The following is a 12485-nucleotide window of genomic DNA, read 5'->3' as shown; positions in this document are numbered from 1 at the left end:
TCGGCGACAAGTAATGTGCGCTACGTTAACGGTTGTAAGATATGAAGTGACAAAACAAAACCCAGTTAAGGTCTTTGATAGTATGGCTTTTAGTGTTGATATTGATAAGATATGGCATATTATAATTAGGCTACCTTAACGTTAACTGCTAAACCGGAACCCGTTGCCAGGGTGACAGTGAACAGTCATGTTGCAGAAAGATGGAATGAAAACAGGGTTTCATACTGATGAAGATGCATTGTAAATAGACCACATTTCATACCCTTCAAACCTGTAAAGAGATAGCTGGTGTCATTTCTTTACCATGGAGTTTATTGTAATCATTCAGTCCATTTGCTGTTTTCTACATGCAAGGAGTATGGACTCACTCAGGACTGTTGTGGAGAGACGCATGTAATGTAAGATGGAGGCCATCTTAGACAATACCAACCATCCTCTCCACTACATTGTGGCAGGACAGAGAAGCAGCTACAGGTGCAGCAAATGTCTCATCTCACTGCACTGCAGAACAGAGAGGTTTAGGAGATCCTTTGTTCCCACTGCCATCATTTCAGTAGGTTGTTCCTTTCATTTATTACAGTTTGATTAAATCTAAGGTGCAGTGCTGAGAGTTGGACAGATGAGGGCACCACATACCATTTAATTCAGCATGTTTGACCTCAGACTGTATGACAGAGTGGAACTGCAGCTGTACTCAATGTAACGTGCAGATGTATGTGTTTGTTCATATAAGGTTTTATTTGATGTATTTTTATTATAAGTAGGCCTACATGATAACCATATTACAAGAGCAAGTAAACTACAATATATTTAATGCTTCTTACAATGTGGCTTCAGCAAAGTTTGTGTGGTCATCATGACGTAATGATGGGACACCTGAGAACTGCAATGGCAGCTGTGGCTAGAAGAAGGATGATTTGGTTTGTGGCCTATCTACCCTAACTACTCTATCAGCCCTATCTACCCCTCTAACTACCCTATCATTCCTATCTACTCTATCAGCCCTATCTATCCTATCTACCCCTCTATCAGCCCTATCTATCTTATCTACCCCTCTATCAGCCCTATCTATCCTATCTACCCCCCTATCTATCCTATCTACCCCCCTATCTATCCTATCTACCCCCCTATCTATCCTGTCTACCCTGCCACCCCATCTATATAAGTGGTGATTCGGCTGATCTGGCTGGCTAGGCGGGTGTTCCCTTCGTCCTCCACCGGTCCCCAAGGCCCGAAGGCCGGTGGAGGAGGACGGGGTGCCCCCGGCGGACTTCCACCCATCCATATGCCGGTAGCTGCGCTCTCCAGCTATAAATAAATAACCAGTTTGAGGTCCTATATACAACCTCGGTTCAGCGAAATCCGTGTCGTCATCATGAGCAAATAATGACCAAAATTCCAAGGGCCATTCTCGTGACTTGTTACGTGACAATCGGTCCACCAACGGATGTGTGTTTGAAGTGCTCATGGCCCCCACCGATGGCCGTGAGTCCACGAGACTCTCGGTTAAACAGCTTGTCGGTGGGGGACTCAGCACGTGCTGAGGTGACACCATATACTGTAAATAAAAATGGTCGTAGGCTGCGGGGCTGAGAAGTGAAGCCAATGCGGAAGTGACTTTACATGCAATACCACTGATGGCCACTAGGGGCGGGCTCCAAAACTCTGGCTCCAATATACACCCATTCAATAAACGCTAACGTTTCTAATGAAATATTCAGTCAGTCAATATTAAAACTCATTACGGTGTCATTGGCTAAATTCACACCTCTTGCTCAGTGTTCCGGTTGTCCATCTGAAAATAATCATCTAATTAATGAGATATTAGGCCTTAAAATCAGTTATTTCAGTTGAAATTTGCTTAGTTATACTACTTCTCACCAATAGGTGGCGGTAGCAGCCTTGTAATCTGAATGACTGACGCTGTAAACCTTCGGTAGAGGAAGTCTGCTCAGTCATATCAAAGACAGTCATAGCTACAGCAGCGTGATTGAAAATTCACAGACTGTCTTTCTGTTTGGTTGCAGGTGAGATAAGTATTGATGTTAAGGGTATTCGCGTTTGTTTGTTACATTTATGTTTTATATGTGTATTAAGCGGTACAAGGAAAGGCAGCTAAAACTAGCTTCAACCGCGATGTTAGCATGGCGGCACGCTAGTTTTATGGCCGTATAGTAATGTTTGACTTGACCTTGTAATATTATTGGTATATAAGTTGATGTATAATGCTGGTTTCAGTCTGTACTAGCCATAAGCATCAGTTAACGAAGAAAACAGGCTTTATTATAGTAGTAGTATTCATTCTTGTATTTACAATGTTTATTGGTTAAAGGAAGTCCGCTCAGTCTTATCAAAGACAGTCACAGTTAGAGCAGCCTGATTGAAAATTCACAGACTGTCTTTCTGTTTGGTTGCAGTTGCAGCATTTCTGAGTAAAAATAAAATCCTCTTGCACCTGCATCACTAGTGTCTGCATTCAGTGTGTAACACCTACAGTTTTAACGTGTATGAAGCTCCCGAAAAGCTAGAGCGTTTTTTTCCTACGTGTTTTGACCGGACAACGGGAGATAGTTAACATCCAAATATATATTAGAGTTAATGTGAATTACGGATGTACTTTGCTAACCTAGCTAGCTGATAACTTCGTGTTTGTTATGCTAACCGTAGCTGGTCCCAAACATGCAAACTTTTGCAGGACAAGGAGAAATATAGTTTAACATTTAATTCAGCATCATGTTCTTAGAAAAAAATAAGTCGCTGGTATAATTTTCCTACATGCAGCAAAACATTCAGGTTCATTTCATTAACGTATTTTCCGTCTCCTGATCTCACTGGTATCGTATTGTATTGAGAACAATGCACAATGTATAGAAGAACATTATCTTGTAGGGGTTTGTCATTTAATACTGTAAATTCATACACAACAGTCTTGAACTAAAGCAGACTGTCCTGACAGCTGATATATGTGTGTGATTAACTTTGATTTACCATGTCTGAACTTAAGTATTTGTCTTTTACTGTCATTCAAAGGTGTCCACACTGAAAACTGAATGACCACTGGCAACAGAAGGAGGAGCTCATGTATGGACAAAGGAGACTGCATGTACTTCCTTAGTTCTGAAATGGGCTGTGGTGGTGTTGGTGGTGATGATGATGATGATGCCAAGAAAACCAATTCCAGTTCATCTTCCTCTTGTGAGAGGACAAACCAGCCGTTTAGACATTTATTTTGTGTGTTATTCTCTGTCCTCAGTGTTCACAGGTTCAGTTTCTTGCCTCTTACTTCATTTCTACTGTTGTTGATAGATGATAGTAATACAAATTTTAAGAACAGAAGCTATAATTATTAAATTGGAATTAAGTGGTGGATCAACTCTAGCACAGTCACCACCTTGACAGGTGAAAGTATTTACCAGTTTAACATCAAAACGTTGTTGAGTATCTAACAGCTAGAACTGACTGACCAGAAGTGCAACCTGGAGCAAAACCAGACTCTTCATAGATGTGATGCTGTTTCCTCATAGGTGTATGTATTAGCTTTACACACTGTTTAGTGTTAACTGAAAATTGACAGTTAAGATTTTGAAGCGGTTGTCAGTGTTGTACAGCTCATGTACATTAGTTTTATTCATAACTTATTATTGTCATTGATCAGGTTTTCAATAAATAAACCTACTGTGATTAACTTGTACCGGGTATGTTTTTCCAAATTGACCATATGCCTCATGATGAATCTAACAGGACACATTGATGAATTAGTGTTTTCAGTGTTATTAGAATTGTTAAGTACATAGGCCACACTAGAAAAGTACAAACTCTAATATTTTATCTCTAGATCCTTTATTGTCAGTGTTCAAGGACAGCAACATTTAAACATTTCTATTATTTTTGTTGTTGGTTAAAGCCAACATAGAAATAGTTTCTTCATCAATTAAAAATTCAGGAAAAACTTCCATCAACGTAATGTGTGATTACAATACCGCATGTGTTGCTACTGTTAAAATTCATACCAGACACGCTCCATAGTGGAGGTTCTACAGTCAGTCAGCCTTTCAGTAGGTTGTTCCCTTCATTTATTACAGTTTGATTAAATCTAAGGTGCGGTGCTGAGAGTTGGACAGATGAGGGCACCACATACCATTTAATTCAGCATGTTTGACCTCAGACTGTATGACAGAGTGGAACTGCAGCTGTACTCAATGTAACGTGCAAATGTATGTGTTTGTTCATATAAGGTTTTATTTGATGTATTTTTATTATAAGTAGGCCTACATGATAACCATATTACAAGAGCAAGTAAACTACAATATATTTAATGCTTCTTACAATGTGGCTTCAGCAAAGTTTGTGTGGTCATCATGACGTAATGATGGGACACCTGAGAACTGCAATGGCAGCTGTGGCTAGAAGAAGGATGATTTGGTTTGTCGCCTATCTACCCTATCTACTCTATCAGCCCTATCTACCCCTCTAACTACCCTATCAGCCCTATCTACCCTTCTAACTACCCTATCATTCCTATCTACTCTATCAGCCCTATCTATCCTATCTACCCTTCCTATCTACTCTATCAGCCCTATCTATCCTATCTACTCTATCAGCCCTATCTATCCTATCTACCCCCCTATCTATCCTATCTATCCTATCTACCCCCCTATCTATCCTATCTACCCTGCCACCCCATCTATCTAAGTGGTGATTCGGCTGATCTGGCTGGCTAGGCGGGTGTTCCCTTCGTCCTCCACCGGTCCCCAAGGCCCGAAGGCCGGTGGAGGAGGACGGGGTGCCCCCGGCGGACTTCCACCCATCCATATGCCGGTAGCTGCGCTCTCCAGCTACAAATAAATAACCAGTTTGAGGTCCTATATACAACCTCGGTTCAGCGAAATCCGTGTCGTCATCATGAGCAAATAATGACCAAAATTCCAAGGGCCATTCTCGTGACTTGTTACGTGACAATCGGTCCACCAACGGATGTGTGTTTGAAGTGCTCATGGCCCCCACCGATGGCCGTGAGTCCACAAGACTCTCGGTTAAATAGCTTGTCGGTGGGGGACTCAGCACGTGCTGAGGTGACACCATATACTGTAAATAAAAATGGTCGTAGGCTGCGGGGCTGAGAAGTGAAGCCAATGCGGAAGTGACTTTACATGCAATACCACTGATGGCCACTAGGGGCGGGCTCCAAAACTCTGGCTCCAATATACACCCATTCAATAAACGCTAACGTTTCTAATGAAATATTCAGTCAGTCAATATTAAAACTCATTACAGTGTCATTGGCTAAATTCACACCTCTCGCTCAGTGTTCCGGTTGTCCATCTGAAAATAATCATCTAATTAATGAGATATTAGGCCTTAAAATCAGTTATTTCAGTTGAAATTTGCTTAGTTATACTACTTGTCACCAATAGGTGGCGGTAGCAGCCATGTAATCTGAATGACTGACGCTGTAAACCTTCGTTAGAGGAAGTCCGCTCAGTCATATCAAAGACAGTCATAGTTACAGCAGCGTGATTGAAATTTCACAGACTGTCTTTCTGTTTGGTTGCAGGTGAGATAAGTACACAAGTAGTGCGATAAGTATTGATGTTAAGGGTATTTGCGTTTGTTTGTTACATTTATGTTTTATATGTGTATTAAGCGGTACAAGGAAAGGCAGCTAAAACTAGCTCCAACCGCGATGTTAGCATGGCGGCACGCTAGTTTTATGGCCGTATAGTAATGTTTGACTTGACTATGTAATATTATTGGTATATAAGTTGATGTATAATGCTGGTTTCAGTCTGTACTAGCCATAAGCATCAGTTAACGAAGAAAACAGGCTTTATTATAGTATTAGTATTCATTCTTGTATTTACAATGTTTATTGGTTAAAGGAAGTCAGCTCAGTCTTATCAAAGACAGTCACAGTTAGAGCAGCCTGATTGAAAATTCACAGACTGTCTTTCTGTTTGGTTGCAGTTGCAGCATTTCTGAGTAAAAATAAAATCCTCTTGCACCTGGATCAATAGTGTCTGCATTCAGTGTGTAACACCTACAGTTTTAACGTGTATGAAGCTCCCGAAAAGCTAGAGCGTTTTTTTCCTACGTGTTTTGATCGGATAACGGGAGACAGTTAACATCCAAATATATATTAGAGTTAATGTGAATTACGGATGTACTTTGCTAACCTAGCTAGCTGATAACTTCGTGTTTGTTATGCTAACCGTAGCTGGTCCCAAACATGCAAACTTTTGCAGGACAAGGAGAAATATAGTTTAACATTTAATTCAGCATCATGTTCTTAGAAAAAAATAATTCGCTGGTAGAATTTTCCTACATGCAGCAAAACATTCAGGTTCATTTCATTAACGTATTTTCCGTCTCCTGATCTCACTGGTATCGTATTGTATTGAGAACAATACACAATGTATAGAAGAACATTATCTTGTAGGGGTTTGTCATTTAATACTGTAAATTCAAACACAACAGTCCTGAACTAAAGCAGACTGTCCTGACAGCTGATATATGTGTGTGATTAACTTTGATTTACCATGTCTGAACTTAAGTATTTGTCTTTTACTGTCATTCAAAGGTGTCCACACTGAAAACTGAATGACCACTGGCAACAGAAGGAGGAGCTCATGTATGGACAAAGGAGACTGCATGTACTTCCTTAGTTCTGAAATGGGCTGTGGTGGTGTTGGTGGTGATGATGATGATGATGATGATGATGCCAAGAAAACCAATTCCAGTTCATCTTCCTCTTGTGAGAGGACAAACCAGCCGTTTAGACATTTATTTTGTGTGTTATTCTCTGTCCTCAGTGTTCACAGGTTCAGTTTCTTGCCTCTTACTTCATTTCTACTGTTGTTGATAGATGATAGTAATACAAATTTTAAGAACAGAAGCTATAATTATTAATTTGGAATTAAGTGGTGGATCAACTCTAGCACACTCACCACCTTGACAGGTGAAAGTATTTACCAGTTTAACATCAAAACGTTGTTGAGTATCTAACAGCTAGAACTGACTGACCAGAAGTGCAACCTGGAGCAAAACCAGACTCTTCATAGATGTGATGCTGTTTCCTCATAGGTGTATGTATTAGCTTTACACACTGTTTAGTGTTAACTGAAAATTGACAGTTAAGATTTTGAAGCGGTTGTCAGTGTTGTACAGCTCATGTACATTAGTTTTATTCATAACTTATTATTGTCATTGATCAGGTTTTCAATAAATAAACCTACTGTGATTAACTTGTACCGGGTATGTTTTTCCAAATTGACCATATGCCTCATGATGAATCTAACAGGACACATTGATGAATTAGTGTTTTCAGTGTTATTAGAATTGTTAAGTACATAGGCCACACTAGAAAAGTACAAACTCTAATATTTTATCTCTAGATCCTTTATTGTCAGTGTTCAAGGACAGCAACATTTAAACATTTCTATTATTTTTGTTGTTGGTTAAAGCCAACATAGAAATAGTTTCTTCATCAATTAAAAATTCAGGAAAAACTTCCATCAACGTAATGTGTGATTACAATACCGCATGTGTTGCTACTGTTAAAATTCATACCAGACACGCTCCATAGTGGAGGTTCTACAGTCAGTCAGCCTTTCAGTAGGTTGTTCCCTTCATTTATTACAGTTTGATTAAATCTAAGGTGCGGTGCTGAGAGTTGGACAGATGAGGGCACCACATACCATTTAATTCAGCATGTTTGACCTCAGACTGTATGACAGAGTGGAACTGCAGCTGTACTCAATGTAACGTGCAGATGTATGTGTTTGTTCATATAAGGTTTTATTTGATGTATTTTTATTATAAGTAGGCCTACATGATAACCATATTACAAGAGCAAGTAAACTACAATATATTTAATGCTTCTTACAATGTGGCTTCAGCAAAGTTTGTGTGGTCATCATGACGTAATGATGGGACACCTGAGAACTGCAATGGCAGCTGTGGCTAGAAGAAGGATGATTTGGTTTGTGGCCTATCTACCCTAACTACTCTATCAGCCCTATCTACCCCTCTAACTACCCTATCAGCCCTATCTACCCCTCTAACTACCCTATCATTCCTATCTACTCTATCAGCCCTATCTATCCTATCTACCCCTCCTATCTACTCTTATCAGCCCTATCTATCCTATCTACCCCTCTATCAGCCCTATCTATCCTATCTACCCCTCTATCAGCCCTATCTATCCTATATACCCCCCTATCTATCCTATCTACCCCCCTATCTGCCCTATCTATCCTGTCTACCCTGCCACCCCATCTATCTAAGTGGTGATTCGGCTGATCTGGCTGGCTAGGCGGGTGTTCCCTTCGTCCTCCACCGGTCCCCAAGGCCCGAAGGCCGGTGGAGGAGGACGGGGTGCCCCCGGCGGACTTCCACCCATCCATATGCCGGTAGCTGCGCTCTCCAGCTACAAATAAATAACCAGTTTGAGGTCCTATATACAACCTCGGTTCAGCGAAATCCGTGTCGTCATCATGAGCAAATAATGACCAAAATTCCAAGGGCCATTCTCGTGACTTGTTACGTGACAATCGGTCCACCAACGGATGTGTGTTTGAAGTGCTCATGGCCCCCACCGATGGCCGTGAGTCCACGAGACTCTCGGTTAAATAGCTTGTCGGTGGGGGACTCAGCACGTGCTGAGGTGACACCATATACTGTAAATAAAAATGGTCGTAGGCTGCGGGGCTGAGAAGTGAAGCCAATGCGGAAGTGACTTTACATGCAATACCACTGATGGCCACTAGGGGCGGGCTCCAAAACTCTGGCTCCAATATACACCCATTCAATAAACGCTAACGTTTCTAATGAAATATTCAGTCAGTCAATATTAAAACTCATTACGGTGTCATTGGCTAAATTCACACCTCTCGCTCAGTGTTCCGGTTGTCCATCTGAAAATAATCATCTAATTAATGAGATATTAGGCCTTAAAATCAGTTATTTCAGTTGAAATTTGCTTAGTTATACTACTTGTCACCAATAGGTGGCGGTAGCAGCCTTGTAATCTGAATGACTGACGCTGTAAACCTTCGGTAGAGGAAGTCCGCTCAGTCATATCAAAGACAGTCATAGCTACAGCAGCGTGATTGAAAATTCACAGACTGTCTTTCTGTTTGGTTGCAGGTGAGATAAGTATTGATGTTAAGGGTATTCGCGTTTGTTTGTTACATTTATGTTTTATATGTGTATTAAGCGGTACAAGGAAAGGCAGCTAAAACTAGTTTCAACCGCGATGTTAGCATGGCGGCACGCTAGTTTTATGGCCGTATAGTAATGTTTGACTTGACCTTGTAATATTATTGGTATATAAGTTGATGTATAATGCTGGTTTCAGTCTGTACTAGCCATAAGCATCAGTTAACGAAGAAAACAGGCTTTATTTTAGTATTAGTATTCATTCTTGTATTTTCAATGTTTATTGGTTAAAGGAAGTCCGCTCAGTCTTATCAAAGACAGTCACAGTTAGAGCAGCCTGATTGAAAATTCACAGACTGTCTTTCTGTTTGGTTGCAGTTGCAGCATTTCTGAGTAAAAATAAAATCCTCTTGCACCTGCATCACTAGTGTCTGCATTCAGTGTGTAACACCTACAGTTTTAACGTGTATGAAGCTCCCGAAAAGCTAGAGCGTTTTTTTTCCTACGTGTTTTGACCGGACAACGGGAGACAGTTAACATCCAAATATATATTAGAGTTAATGTGAATTACGGATGTACTTTGCTAACCTAGCTAGCTGATAACTTCGTGTTTGTTATGCTAACCGTAGCTGGTCCCAAACATGCAAACTTTTGCAGGACAAGGAGAAATATAGTTTAACATTTAATTCAGCATCATGTTCTTAGAAAAAAATAAGTCGCTGGTAGAATTTTCCTACATGCAGCAAAACATTCAGGTTTATTTCATTAACGTATTTTCCGTCTCCTGATCTCACTGGTATCGTATTGTATTGAGAACTATACACAATGTATAGAAGAACATTATCTTGTAGGGGTTTGTCATTTAATACTGTAAATTCATACACAACAGTCCTGAACTAAAGCAGACTGTCCTGACAGCTGATATATGTGTGTGATTAACTTTGATTTACCATGTCTGAACTTAAGTATTTGTCTTTTACTGTCATTCAAAGGTGTCCACACTGAAAACTGAATGACCACTGGCAACAGAAGGAGGAGCTCATGTATGGACAAAGGAGACTGCATGTACTTCCTTAGTTCTGAAATGGGCTGTGGTGGTGTTGGTGGTGATGATGATGATGATGATGATGATGCCAAGAAAACCAATTCCAGTTCATCTTCCTCTTGTGAGAGGACAAACCAGCCGTTTAGACATTTATTTTGTGTGTTATTCTCTGTCCTCAGTGTTCACAGGTTCAGTTTCTTGCCTCTTACTTCATTTCTACTGTTGTTGATAGATGATAGTAATACAAATTTTAAGAACAGAAGCTATAATTATTAAATTGGAATTAAGTGGTGGATCAACTCTAGCACAGTCACCACCTTGACAGGTGAAAGTATTTACCAGTTTAACATCAAAACGTTGTTGAGTATCTAACAGCTAGAACTGACTGACCAGAAGTGCAACCTGGAGCAAAACCAGACTCTTCATAGATGTGATGCTGTTTCCTCATAGGTGTATGTATTAGCTTTACACACTGTTTAGTGTTAACTGAAAATTGACAGTTAAGATTTTGAAGCGGTTGTCAGTGTTGTACAGCTCATGTACATTAGTTTTATTCATAACTTATTATTGTCATTGATCAGGTTTTCAATAAATAAACCTACTGTGATTAACTTGTACCGGGTATGTTTTTCCAAATTGACCATATGCCTCATGATGAATCTAACAGGACACATTGATGAATTAGTGTTTTCAGTGTTATTAGAATTGTTAAGTACATAGGCCACACTAGAAAAGTACGAACTCTAATATTTTATCTCTAGATCCTTTATTGTCAGTGTTCAAGGACAGCAACATTTAAACATTTCTATTATTTTTGTTGTTGGTTAAAGCCAACATAGAAATAGTTTCTTCATCAATTAAAAATTCAGGAAAAACTTCCATCAACGTAATGTGTGATTACAATACCGCATGTGTTGCTACTGTTAAAATTCATACCAGACACGCTCCATAGTGGAGGTTCTACAGTCAGTCAGCCTTTCAGTAGGTTGTTCCCTTCATTTATTACGGTTTGATTAAATCTAAGGTGCGGTGCTGAGAGTTGGACAGATGAGGGCACCACATACCATTTAATTCAGGATGTTTGACCTCAGACTGTATGACAGAGTGGAACTGCAGCTGTACTCAATGTAACGTGCAGATGTATGTGTTTGTTCATATAAGGTTTTATTTGATGTATTTTTATTATAAGTAGGCCTACATGATAACCATATTACAAGAGCAAGTAAACTACAATATATTTAATGCTTCTTACAATGTGGCTTCAGCAAAGTTTGTGTGGTCATCATGACGTAATGATGGGACACCTGAGAACTGCAATGGCAGCTGTGGCTAGAAGAAGGATGATTTGGTTTGTGGCCTATCTACCCTAACTACTCTATCAGCCCTATCTACCCCTCTAACTACCCTATCAGCCCTATCTACCCCTCTAACTACCCTATCATTCCTATCTACTCTATCAGCCCTATCTATCCTATCTACTCTATCAGCCCTATCTATCCTATCTACCCCTCTATCAGCCCTATCTATCCTATATACCCCCCTATCTATTCTATCTACCCCCCTATCTGCCCTATCTATCCTGTCTACCCTGCCACCCCATCTATCTAAGTGGTGATTCGGCTGATCTGGCTGGCTAGGCGGGTGTTCCCTTCGTCCTCCACCGGTCCCCAAGGCCCGAAGGCCGGTGGAGGAGGACGGGGTGCCCCCGGCGGACTTCCACCCATCCATATGCCGGTAGCTGCGCTCTCCAGCTACAAATAAATAACCAGTTTGAGGTCCTATATACAACCTCGGTTCAGCGAAATCCGTGTCGTCATCATGAGCAAATAATGACCAAAATTCCAAGGGCCATTCTCGTGACTTGTTACGTGACAATCGGTCCACCAACGGATGTGTGTTTGAAGTGCTCATGGCCCCCACCGATGGCCGTGAGTCCACGAGACTCTCGGTTAAACAGCTTGTCGGTGGGGGACTCAGCACGTGCTGAGGTGACACCATATACTGTAAATAAAAATGGTCGTAGGCTGCGGGGCTGAGAAGTGAAGCCAATGCGGAAGTGACTTTACATGCAATACCACTGATGGCCACTAGGGGCGGGCTCCAAAACTCTGGCTCCAATATACACCCATTCAATAAACGCTAACGTTTCTAATGAAATATTCAGTCAGTCAATATTAAAACTCATTACGGTGTCATTGGCTAAATTCACACCTCTCGCTCAGTGTTCCGGTTGTCCATCTGAAAATAATCATCTAATTAATGAGATATTAGGCCTTAAAATCAG

The 12485-nt window shown here is 40.6% G+C and overlaps 2 long non-coding RNA genes across 3 annotated transcripts; both read left to right on the top strand.

The window, feature by feature from the left end:
- The first annotated feature begins 1950 nt into the window (after positions 1 to 1950).
- LOC130171067 (uncharacterized) lies at positions 1951 to 7245 on the top strand. 2 transcript variants are annotated; one of them, XR_008828074.1, is made up of 3 exons: positions 1951 to 2027; positions 3031 to 3081; positions 6578 to 7245. It is a non-coding gene; the product is annotated as an uncharacterized LOC130171067 (long non-coding RNA). The 2 variants fall into 2 exon arrangements; XR_008828073.1 differs by lacking the exons at positions 1951 to 2027; positions 3031 to 3081 and adding an exon at positions 5482 to 5554.
- A 1822-nt stretch (positions 7246 to 9067) lies between these two features.
- Positions 9068 to 10816, top strand: LOC130171068 (uncharacterized). Its single transcript, XR_008828075.1, has 2 exons — positions 9068 to 9144; positions 10149 to 10816. It is a non-coding gene; the product is annotated as an uncharacterized LOC130171068 (long non-coding RNA).
- Positions 10817 to 12485: the final 1669 nt, after the last annotated feature.

Source organism: Seriola aureovittata, chromosome 6, assembly GCF_021018895.1.
Source record: "Seriola aureovittata isolate HTS-2021-v1 ecotype China chromosome 6, ASM2101889v1, whole genome shotgun sequence".
NCBI classification, from domain to species: domain Eukaryota; kingdom Metazoa; phylum Chordata; class Actinopteri; order Carangiformes; family Carangidae; genus Seriola; species Seriola aureovittata.
This window is presented reverse-complemented; position numbering and strand designations above follow the sequence as displayed.